The 11,237-nt window shown below is 38.0% G+C and overlaps 1 non-coding gene across 1 annotated transcript; it reads right to left on the bottom strand.

Annotated features, from left to right (window-relative positions):
- Positions 1-10,804: 10,804 nt before the first annotated feature.
- On the bottom strand, positions 10,805-10,877 carry TRNAK-CUU (transfer RNA lysine (anticodon CUU)). Its single transcript has one exon. It is a non-coding gene; the product is annotated as a tRNA-Lys (tRNA).
- Between the last annotated feature and the right edge of the window lie 360 nt (positions 10,878-11,237).

Raw genomic sequence — 11,237 nt, 5'->3', positions numbered from 1 at the left:
ACTGGGGAAAAAACATGTTTATTAAAACACTGAGTACAAATCAAATATAATGTACCAAATGGTATTTTTTCCGATTCACTTTATATACCAGTAAATATACAATCTTTGCACTGAGAAGAATATTTTAAAAGTCATGCACAAGCCGATGCTATGTCTAAAAAGAAAACTACAAAAAATGGAGCATCCAAAAAGCCTGTTGGCTATCTACAGAGTCTATGAAATGGCATTTTTCCCTACTGTTTCTTAAAGTCACTAAGAAAAGTCTACAGGAAAAGTCTCTTGTCTCTATGATGGATGGGAAATAATGAATAAAGAAGGTGGCGTGACTAATCCTCACGTGATTACTTACTTGGTACCCGATACACTAGTTTCAACGGCCGTAAAACCTTGAAGGAACGCAGCATACGTAAATCTAAATTTTCGCTTCCTTGGACGGTTAGGTTTATGGCCCTGCAAAAGATGGCGGTGAGACCTTCAATGGTTCAGGCATGCAATCAGGAAGTATAGGACAACAGCACCGAACGAAGGTCTATGTAACTGTAAGCCTGGCTACAGATTTTAATAATCGTTTTCCGCCATAGCGTACTAAGATTCAGGCACATAATATCTTTAAATATTTATATAAATTTAATACATAAAAATATCTATATATAAAATTTAGGTATAATAGATATCATGGCTGAATAACTATAATTTTCTGCATGAAAATAACAAAACTGATATTTTGGTTCAACATTTCTATTTATAATTACAAAAATACATTTTCGGATGCAGAAATAATAGATTCATCAACTTATATACGAATTTTAGGAAGGGTTGGACTGGAAAGTAAATGTTCCCCGAGAAAATACAATATTTTTGTTTGGATTTATGAGTAAACGTATTGAGGATCTTTATGAGTCCTTTGAAATCTCTGAAAATTTTCTCGGTACCTTCTCGATCCAGTCCGGCCCTTTCCGTAAAGAGACAACTGGAATAAACTGTTAATGAGAGAATAATAATAAAGACTGTTCTGTTTATACTCCATTACAGCCATACGAGACCAAAGAAGGGAGTTTTCAACTTCATTGATTTATCGCAGTTGATAATACTAGTGCTACAAAACATACACGTCCCTACAGCTAAAAATAGGCCGTGCATCGTTAGCTGTTGGACTACTGTGCATTTTACAAGGACCATTACACGAATGGTTCTTTTAATGTGCGTATTCCCAAGTTACAACAGGACCACAGTTAGAGCCCTTTCTTTTGAAATATGAAAGATTAATCTTGTAAAATGAATAGTTGAGTCCAATAATATCATTTCCATTCTTGCCTAAGAGGCACATTATAGGCAGGGTCTTGCCTTTGAAGATCTTGCATAAGAGGCACATTATAGGCAGGGTCTGCCTTTGAAGATCTTGCCTAAGAGGCACATTATAGGCAGGGTCTTGCCTTTGAAGATCTTGCCTAAGAGGCACTCTTAGGCAAGGTCTTCAAAGATGTTTAAGATCCTCTAAAACATTTTTGAAAACCATCAGTTGTCATGAAACTACTCTTCATATCTGATAAAGCGTATTTTTAATTACTTTATTATAATTTAAATGTATTATTTTATTGTTATCAGTGTTTTTATTTCAATCTTATAACTAGAACCCTCGCAAGGGGAAAAAGCAAGAGGCGATAGCTCAAGGAGCCAAGTGGGAGTGAATATATGTACAGTACTGTGAATATATGTACAGTACTGTATTATGTTTTTTAAAATTGCAACTCAAATCGATCGCACGAAGTGGTAAACAAATTTCTACTTAAATGTGACTTATGATACGTTTACAGAAATGGAGGAGAGTGTTGAAAATAACCCTTTTCTCTTCGCTGCATTTTATCCACTGACCACACTGCTTATAGATAAAACATTTAGTTTTATTACAAAATCAATTTGTAGCTTAAGTGGTGGCTCACTGTAGAAGCTTAAAAACTAACTTAATAAAGAAAAATGGCAAGATTTTAAGTTTATGACTTTTCTAGGACTTTTCTTTGATTTCACGTTTTCTTCGTCATAGAACTGCATCTTCACCTGTGCTTTGTTAATTCTGCTATCATTTAATTAAAGTGAACACTTCTGTATAAACATCAAACTTTTTAAGATAAATGTAAGAAACAAATGCCTATTTAGAATTCCATATTTTTTGATACTTAAACAGAAAAATACCTGAAATATAGAAACCATCCTTTCGAAACATTCAGGTACATTGTACGTCGTGTTTTAGTTCTCCATTGCTAATAATAATCCTTAGCACTTTAAGTAACTTTTTGTTTACTCGTCAGATTGTTTTTTTTTTTACTTTTCCATTTTCTAGAATTCCAAATGGATCTTCTAAATGGCTTCAGGCAGATGTCTTCAAAATAATGGCCAACGATACATAGCAAAAGTTGACCGCATTGATTCAAAGCGTACGCAGTCTGAAGACCATAAATTATACATAGAAGTAGAAATGAACTTCTATCCTTGGAATATCGAAATCAAAACTACATGTATATACAAAAAGGAAGAAATATAGAATGCCATAAATGCTGGAGCAATTTCTGTGGCACTGCAAAGCGTTAGAATAAATACCTTATGAAGCAATCGAAGAAAGCAAATCACCAACGTATTTTCAGCTGACCAAATCTTGAACAATTAAAGAATAAAAAACCATCCGGCTGTTATGTAAGAATAAAAATATTCAAAGGGAAAGTTTACAGCGAGAAATATCAACCATTAGCAAAATAGCAAAAAAATATATCGTCAACACTATGTGTAATGAACGTTTTTCCCTAGAAACTGGGGTTTTTCATCCAGCAAACAGACATAATGGCAAAAGCACATTTTGATAAGTCCATCATTTCTTTTTTTTTTTGTTTTGTTTTCAACTCATTAAAATTATTCTTTCCCTTGCACTTTCATGTAAAATCAATACACCTTGGAGATAAATTAGGAGGCGATTGAACTTCAATCAAATAAGTGTACAAAATAACACACGATTTTATAAAAATGCCAGTGTTTTTTAAATCAGCAAGGTATTATTTATGATTGGATATAAAAGACGACCACCACAAACAACAATTTTCATGATATTAAAGTTAACAAACTGTTAAATCACTCTCTATATAAAAAAACAAAATTCATTACTACCTAATTATAAGGGTTTACTGCTCGAGATGTGTAATCATGAAAGAAACCGGAGTAAATATAAAAGTTAGTAATTATAGCTAAAGTTTCTTTATTTTATAATTAAAGCTAGTGTTATAAAAAGTCGTTTTGTTGAGAAAATAAGATGTTTATGGAAATTAGTTTTCTTATTATGGAAAGTTTTATTAGAACTCTAAAAAGCTGGGGATTACTTCCAGGAAAACAGCGCAAATCTACCAAGCAGTAAGAAAGACAGACAAATGGCACACACCGTTCAACTTGAACAAGGAGATACCATTCGCACAGAAAGCAGAAACAAAGACAGAAGGATGGGCGAAGAAGGCACTCCGTGGCATATACTGTACTACAATGACCTCCATCAAGGCTACATAGATAAGATGGCTTCTAACGCATCGCCCCCAGACCAAAGAATTAATGCTCACCATCCAAGACCAGGTAATCAACACAGAGAACTACAGGAAATACATCAAAAGAACCCTGGAGTGACAGATGACACATGTCGACGATGCCACAGTATCTAGAAACAATTCAGCACATCAAAGCGTTATGCCGGATCAGCACCCAGAGGACACTCATAGACACGTGAAGGTCGCCAGGATCAAAAGCTAGCGCAAAAATACTGGATGATCAAAGAGAGTGTACTGTATTACATACACGAACCTCAGGCCATAGTAGAGAACGCTACTCAAACACTCTACTGGGACCGAGCCATAACAACAGAAAGATGGCTCGGTCCCAGTAGAGTGTAATGGCGCGGTCCCAGTAGAGTGTTTGAGTAGCGAGCCATAACAACAGAAAGATGAACCCGGACAACAGACTAGACATACTCCTCGTCGACAAGAAGGAAAGGTCTACCTACCTATTTGATCGACATAGCGGTGCCCAACATCACCAACTTCCAGAAAATCTACAAGGAAAAGATCAGGAAGTAAACAGATCGAAGACAGGAAGTCAAAAGAATGTGGCATATGGAACAAGTAATGACCTTCGTGTCAACCACCGGCATGGTGCATTCAGAGCATAAATAAGAGCCTAGCAGCAGTGGGCCTCCCAGAGAACACATGGAACTCCAGAAAGCTGCGATCCTGAACTCCTGTAAGATAGTCAGATTCCTCGATCAACAGTAATAACAATAATAGTAATCTGGCACAACCAACCATCCCATGTACTTTGTATCAGTTCCGGTCACGGGATGGCTATTAAGAAAAATGAGAAAAAGAAAAGGAAGTCCACAGACCTAAGACAGGAGATCAAAGAGATGTGGCATATGCAACAAGTAAGGACCATTCCGATCATTGTGTCAACCCTTGATATGGTGCCAAAGACCCTACATAACAGTCTAGGAGCAATGGGTTTCTGCAGGTGTTCAGGATTGCGACTTTTAGAGTTCCTACAAAGAAGTCCATAGAGTCACAATCCTGAACTCCTTTAGGACAGTAAGAGAGTTCCTCGACCAACACTAATAACAGCCGGACATAGCAACCACCCTGTGCAATTAGTAACGGTCACTGGGTGGAACCTGTACCCCCCCAACTATCATGGAGAAATAATATAATAATAATATATGAACAGAATAATGGAATATCATTATTACTGTATTACTTTTTTTGTAGTTTCTTATTTTAATATTTTGAACGTTATGCGTATCAGAGAGAGTCATTTGCTGTTTTTTTATTTATATTTTGTGAAAAAAATCTAGGCCTTATTCTAGAGTTCAAAATAACAACAACAACAAAAAAAAAGTCATAAAACGTAGTCGACACTAAACTACAAACCTTCCCTCTCCCCCTTGAGATTTTCGATGGTAGATTCGTCATTGATATAAATATGTATCCGATTCTGAAAGCTTAAGGAGCTATGATTAATTAAAAAAAAACAAGTTAATTAATATTTTTCTTTTTTGTGATTAATAGTAGTGAAAAGTAAATATAATTACCTGCTTATCAATGCATTAGTAAGGTTGTAACTTTATAAAACACTTACTAAATATACACTAAGTGGACATAAATCATAGGATAATCACCTAGTAACGGGCAGGCCCACTTTTCGCCCCGATAAGGGCAGTCACACAGCCAGGCATTGAGTCCACCAGTTCACGAAAGCGTTCCACAAGTATTTCCATCCATGCTTGCTGCACCTTGGCGCCTCCATAGCCAGGTGGGAAGGAGCAGCAGTGAGTAGCACACGCTTCTTGATTAGACCGGGGTTCGAGCCCGTCACCACCAAATACGGAGGATGCGGAAAGGTCAGGAAATGACCACCGCATATCCTGGAGCAATATGGCCTTAGTTGCTAATGCTCCTAAAAACCAAATAACAACAACAACAACAACAACAGCTTGCTGCACCTCTGTTCATAATCCCTCGCATTCCTGGGTGAAGGATCCAAAGCTCAAACGGACCTTTCCACAGCATCCCAAAGATGCCCCACAGGGTTCATGTCCGGTGAACGGGGAGGCCATTCCATGGTGGTAAAATCTGCGAAATGCTCTTCAAGCCATGTTTAGTCACTACAGCTCTGTGGGGAAGTGCATTGTGCTTCTGGAAGAGTCCATTGACCTGTGGGCGCACTATGACCATGAAGGGATGCAGATAGTCTGCAAGGATGGACATGTAACCTGGACCGTTCAGAGATGCGTTTAGACGTAGCAAGGTCAAAACGTGTGCATAGTTTCGTGCGGTTTCCGCCAGATAAGCACCCTCCCGTCCGCTCGAAATAACTGGAAACCCGTCTCCAATCATCCTAGGTCCAGTCCTGTATCGTGGTGTTAGCGATGGGACTCTGGTGGGTCGGTGGCTTCCATAATCGATTGCGGCTAATGATCGCCTGATGGTCTTGGTGGAGACGCTTCTGTCACCTTTCTCGTTGAAGTCGGCTGTGATTTATGCCACTGTCGCTCTCCGGTTGGCTGAAACAATGCGGGACAGACGTCGACGGCCGTGTTCATCCACCACCTTTCTCTGCCCACAGCGCTGTCCACGATGAGATGTTATTCCGGAAATGGCGTATTCCCGATACACGCTTGTTACTGTAGAACGGTGGTTGTATAATCTCTGTGATAGAGTGACCTACCTATTCTTCGGGCACCCACTATCATCCCTATTTCACGGTTGGTTAACTCACGACGTTTATCCATACTGACATCGAATTACCGTTTATGTGAATGCAGTGATTCAGTGTACCTATATACCTGCCAAGCGGTGGGTTCGTCCACTAGCCGGAGGGGTGATAGCGTCACCCAGGAACCAGGTGTCCCATGAATTCTGTCCTTTCAGTTTGCTCTTACTTTATAGAACACTTAATAAAACTCTAGTTTTCCGTTCTCGGAACTTAGCAATTTAGTTTACAACTGTATAATATTTATTCATTTTCTTCCATACACTTTTAATTCACTTTTCACCTCTCTCTCTCTCTTAAACTGCTAAAACTAATAATATTGCATTAAAATTACATTTAATCTACGAATTTATTTTTTTTTCCATACAATTTCAATGGAAAAAATAAATAATAATTATATGATTTCTATTTGGGCGATTTATTGAAATTTGGGATGACTTGACTTCTAAAAGAACTAAATATAAAATTGTGCTAATATCCGTCTACTGCTAGACGAGTTGTTTCATGCGATCGGACAGACGGACATGGTGAAGCCAATAGGCGCTTAGCCTAAAATTAGTTAAAAAGTGTGGACAGATTTTAGGTGCTTAGCCTAAAATCTGTCCACACCTCTCACTAATTTTGCTCTCCCCCGTTGTGGTGGATCCGAAAGTTAGATTTTTTTTATTTTTTACAATCCAAAACTCCATAACAATTAAAAAAAAAAAAAAAAAAAAAGCCAGGACTCCCCAAGCAGTTCAGAATCAGACACGGGCGTCTATCCTTTTTTTTTTTTTGTGTCTTATTAGGGATTCTAGAATACGTCCCAGAAATTAATTATATTTAAATAATAATTAATATTTTTTTTATTTGTTTCGAGCATTCTTATATCAGCTTTATTATTATTTCATTCAAATATTCATTTAGCCAGTGGTAAATGGATAAATAGTAAATGAAATAGAAACAGAGTTTAAAATTATTCCAATTCCTTACGATAGATGGCACTGCAGTGTGTCCAACTAATGACCTGTTATAAAATATGTTCAAAGTTTTAAATGCCACTGTGTAGTTTAGTTTTAAAAAAAAAACTGCAACTATCGATGATTGATGAATTTGAATTTGCAAGCTATTAAAAATTCATTAAAAATTAATCATGTCTAATCTAGTGAAAGTAAGTAAGAAGACTGAATTTCTTATCTTGAAATACTGCATAATTTCTTTAAAGTGATTTGTATATGTTGCATTAACCAGTACTTTCAGCAAACTTCAATATCTTGGAGAGGTCCATTTTAAAGAGAATGATAGTATATTCTAAAGAATAAGACGATAACCAATCACCTAGAAGAGTAATTAGTTGTTTTTTTTTCCCATGAAATGGTTTAATAAGCTTTTTGTAATCTGAAAACTACGTATACGTTATGGTCAGTTTGCCTGTTTTGCTGGATGAAAATCCTAATATGATACTTGGCATGTTGATATCAAAGTTACGTAAGAATTAAATATCCTTTGATTGGGTGGGCAGACTTTAATATCTTTATTGCAGGCAGTGAATAGTTACATGGATGCCTGATGCAATAATACCCATAACAACGACAATGCTAGGGGGTTTAACATAAAATTGCTTTCGATCTGTAGATGACGTATAACAGTGGGAGGTTGGCGGAAGTAAGGATGGAGCCGGACGTCTCGCGGCTATGAAAACAGTCGTGTAATTGGGTTTGGTTTACTATTCGTTACGTGGGAAGAGGAACATTTCAGTAAAATCTTGATAAAGGAATGTTTTCCTTACCCCGACAAAGAGCTTTTAATTCTTTGCATAAAGGTTTGAACCCTCGATAGTTGCAGCATTCCTACTACAGCGTCTTCTAAATGCGCACTCACCAATCATACCTCTTTGGAAGTCTGTAAGATCTTATCCGTTCCCCACTGCTGGTGAACTGATTTAGGCACTAGTCGGATCACACAACGTATGACCTCTTCAATTTACATATTTTTGTATGGATTTTTGCATCATAGCCAAACCTTTATGATCTTATTAAAGTAGCCAGGCATAGTGGCATAATGTTTGGGGGTAAGGCGCCATCGGTGGTTTTCCACAATTGCACCGTTAGTACTCTTGTGAAGATTACAGACTCTGTAGATGCCAGAAGCGTGAGTGATGTGTGGTTTGTGTCGTGTAGTGTGGCACAACCGCCAGGCAGTGTAGATCGCAATATTAACTCAATCCTGCATATGCATCGCGTTTATTATAAAAGAGAGTTCGAAATTATATATAGTATAATATTCTTCTTGCGCTCGTCACTCCAATTACGATAATCTCTCAAAATAACATTGATTTCGTACGGTTTTATCTTGCAAACAAAGACAGTGGTAATATTTCAGAAGTTGCTACATGTGTATTGACGTTTGCAATGTAGTTGCAACACTGGATCCAAATTTCGCCATTGAAATCACTTTAAAAAGAACCACCGAAAGAAGTTAAACTTCTGGCGCTGCACTTCTATCAGCATTTATATCTTTCAACACTCATCTTTCCTTTTTCTGTCTGTTTCTGTTTCATCCGGCTCCTAGAGGAATTCATCTGATGTGACAAACCTTGATGTTCTAATGAGCAAAGAGTACTCCTCATTATTACATTTTCTCTAGTCAAGTGTTTCTACCTACATCCTGAAGTTATTCCTTTTGGTTCTCCAGGTCCAGGTTGCACAACATCCTGAGGTATTTCAATTAGCTTGACACAACTCAGACTTCCGAAAACTTTGTATTTTGCATAATTTACGATAAACAGACAAACCGACCATAGAACCAAGGAAATTCACAGACATTCTATGCTGATATTTCATGTGGTCAGCTTCTTTTAGCGTTGATTCTAAAAACCCCAGGGGCTCATATCTGGTGAGTATGGGCTTGGCAAACCCAGAGTCCTGAGCTGGATATCATTATCATCCTTCTCTTTCTTGTTGATTCCTTTCTACTTCTGACTCTCTCTCTCTCTCTCTCTCTCTCTCTCTCTCTCTCTCTCTCTCTCTCTCTCTCTCTCTCTCTCTCTCTCAGGAAAACTCGGGAAATTTTCTTGGCTGGTGCAGCATAAGCCTCAGGCTTCCCTGCATCACATGAATAATAATAATAATAACACAACTACTGGTACCAGAAGCTCACTTGGACACACACAAGCATCTGGCAGAGCAGTTCACCCGAATGATAAGACACCCAGAAACAATCCCGAAGTTTCTCACTCAATGAATCACATATCTGAAGTCTAAAGACGAAGATACAAGAAACTCGGCGAAATATACGCCAATCATCTGCCTTCCAACAATGTATAAGATCCTGACCAGCTGCATAACCAGGAAGATATCAGACCACTTGGAGAACTAGAACATAATGGCCGAACAGCAGAAAGGATGCAAGCGGCTGATCAAAGGATGCAAGGAGCAATTAACCATAGATTCCGCGGTTATGGAGCAAGACTACAAGAAGCGCCGCAATATGTACACAGCCTACATCGATTACCGCAAGGCCTTCGACTCCGTGCCTCATAGCTGGCTAATAGAGGCGCTGAATATCTACAAAGTCAATCCGATAGTGATAGACTTCCTAGGAGAAACGATGGCGAAATGGAGTACTACCATTAAGGTCGAAAACATCACAACCAGACGAATGGGAGATGCCCTGCGGTTCTGTGTAGCACTTAACCCACTATTAACCATGCTCAACAGTAGCAAGTGTGGATATAACCTCAAAGAAGGAAGGAAGAACCTGTACACCCTCATCCAGCTGATGTACATGGATGACATCAAGCTATACGCCGGAACCGAGAAGCACCTCCAGCAACTACTCCAGATCACCGAAGAATTCAGCAATGATATTAGGATGGAATTTGGTCTAGACAAATGCAACATCCACGGATTGCACCAGGGAAAATTAGTCAACCGAAACTACCAGCTGCAGACTGGTAAAGAGATTTAAGCCATGGCAGAGGGAGAGGCCTACAAATACTTGGGGATGATGCAGGCTCAGCAGTTACAGCACAAGCAAATTAAGGCATGCCTGACCGAAAAATACCATCAGAGACTCAGAAGCCTGCTGAAAGCAAAGCTGAACGGAGGGTTATTATTATTATTATTATTATTATTATTATTAGTAATAATAATAACCCTCCGTTCAGCTTTCTGCGGTTATTATTATTAATAATGATAATAATAACCGCAGAAAGCCATAGGTGTACTAGTATATGCATGATTAAAGTTTCTCCTGAGGGCCTTCACAACACAGTACAACCTAGCTTTGTTAGTTTTCCAGAAACAGTTTTTAACTATTTATCATAAGAAAATAAATTTATGATAAAATATAATAAATAATTTACAATATAATATTTATAATTAAATTATATATTTATTTATACTTCATTATTATACATAATTATGGAAAGGTGTTGGTGTATCTTATGTGTAAATTTTATTTGAGGGTAAGGTGTAATAAACAGTGGTATAGCAATTACTTGTAAGAAGCATGTTAATGGAGAAAGAAAAGAAATCGCCCAACGTGGGGCTCGAACCCACGACCCCGAGATTAAGAGTCTCGTGCTCTACCGACTGAGCTAGCCGGGCTGTGTTTATTGTTTTCTCATATACTAATATCATTTTAATTAAATGATCCTAATATAGTTTGTTTTAAATGATATGCGATATTTAGTACAGTACAGTATATCATTTAAAACAAACACAGTTAAAGCCATAAACACCTATGCAGTCCCAATGCTAACATACTCCTTCGGGTCATAGATTGGACTAACGCTGAGCTGGAGGATATCATGAGAAAGACAAGGACAATGATGACTAAGAGCCGCCAACACCATCTGAGACCTGCTGTGGAGAGACGGACAATTTCCCTGGAAGAAGGAGGAAGGGGCTTGATAGACCTCATTGAGCAACAGAAGACAGAGATAGTTAACCTGATGAATTACTTCC

The sequence above is a fragment of the Mastigoproctus giganteus genome, chromosome 3 (genome assembly GCF_048544385.1).
Source record: "Mastigoproctus giganteus isolate SK-2022 chromosome 3, ASM4854438v1, whole genome shotgun sequence".
In the NCBI taxonomy this organism is placed as follows: domain Eukaryota; kingdom Metazoa; phylum Arthropoda; class Arachnida; order Uropygi; family Thelyphonidae; genus Mastigoproctus; species Mastigoproctus giganteus.
This window is presented reverse-complemented; position numbering and strand designations above follow the sequence as displayed.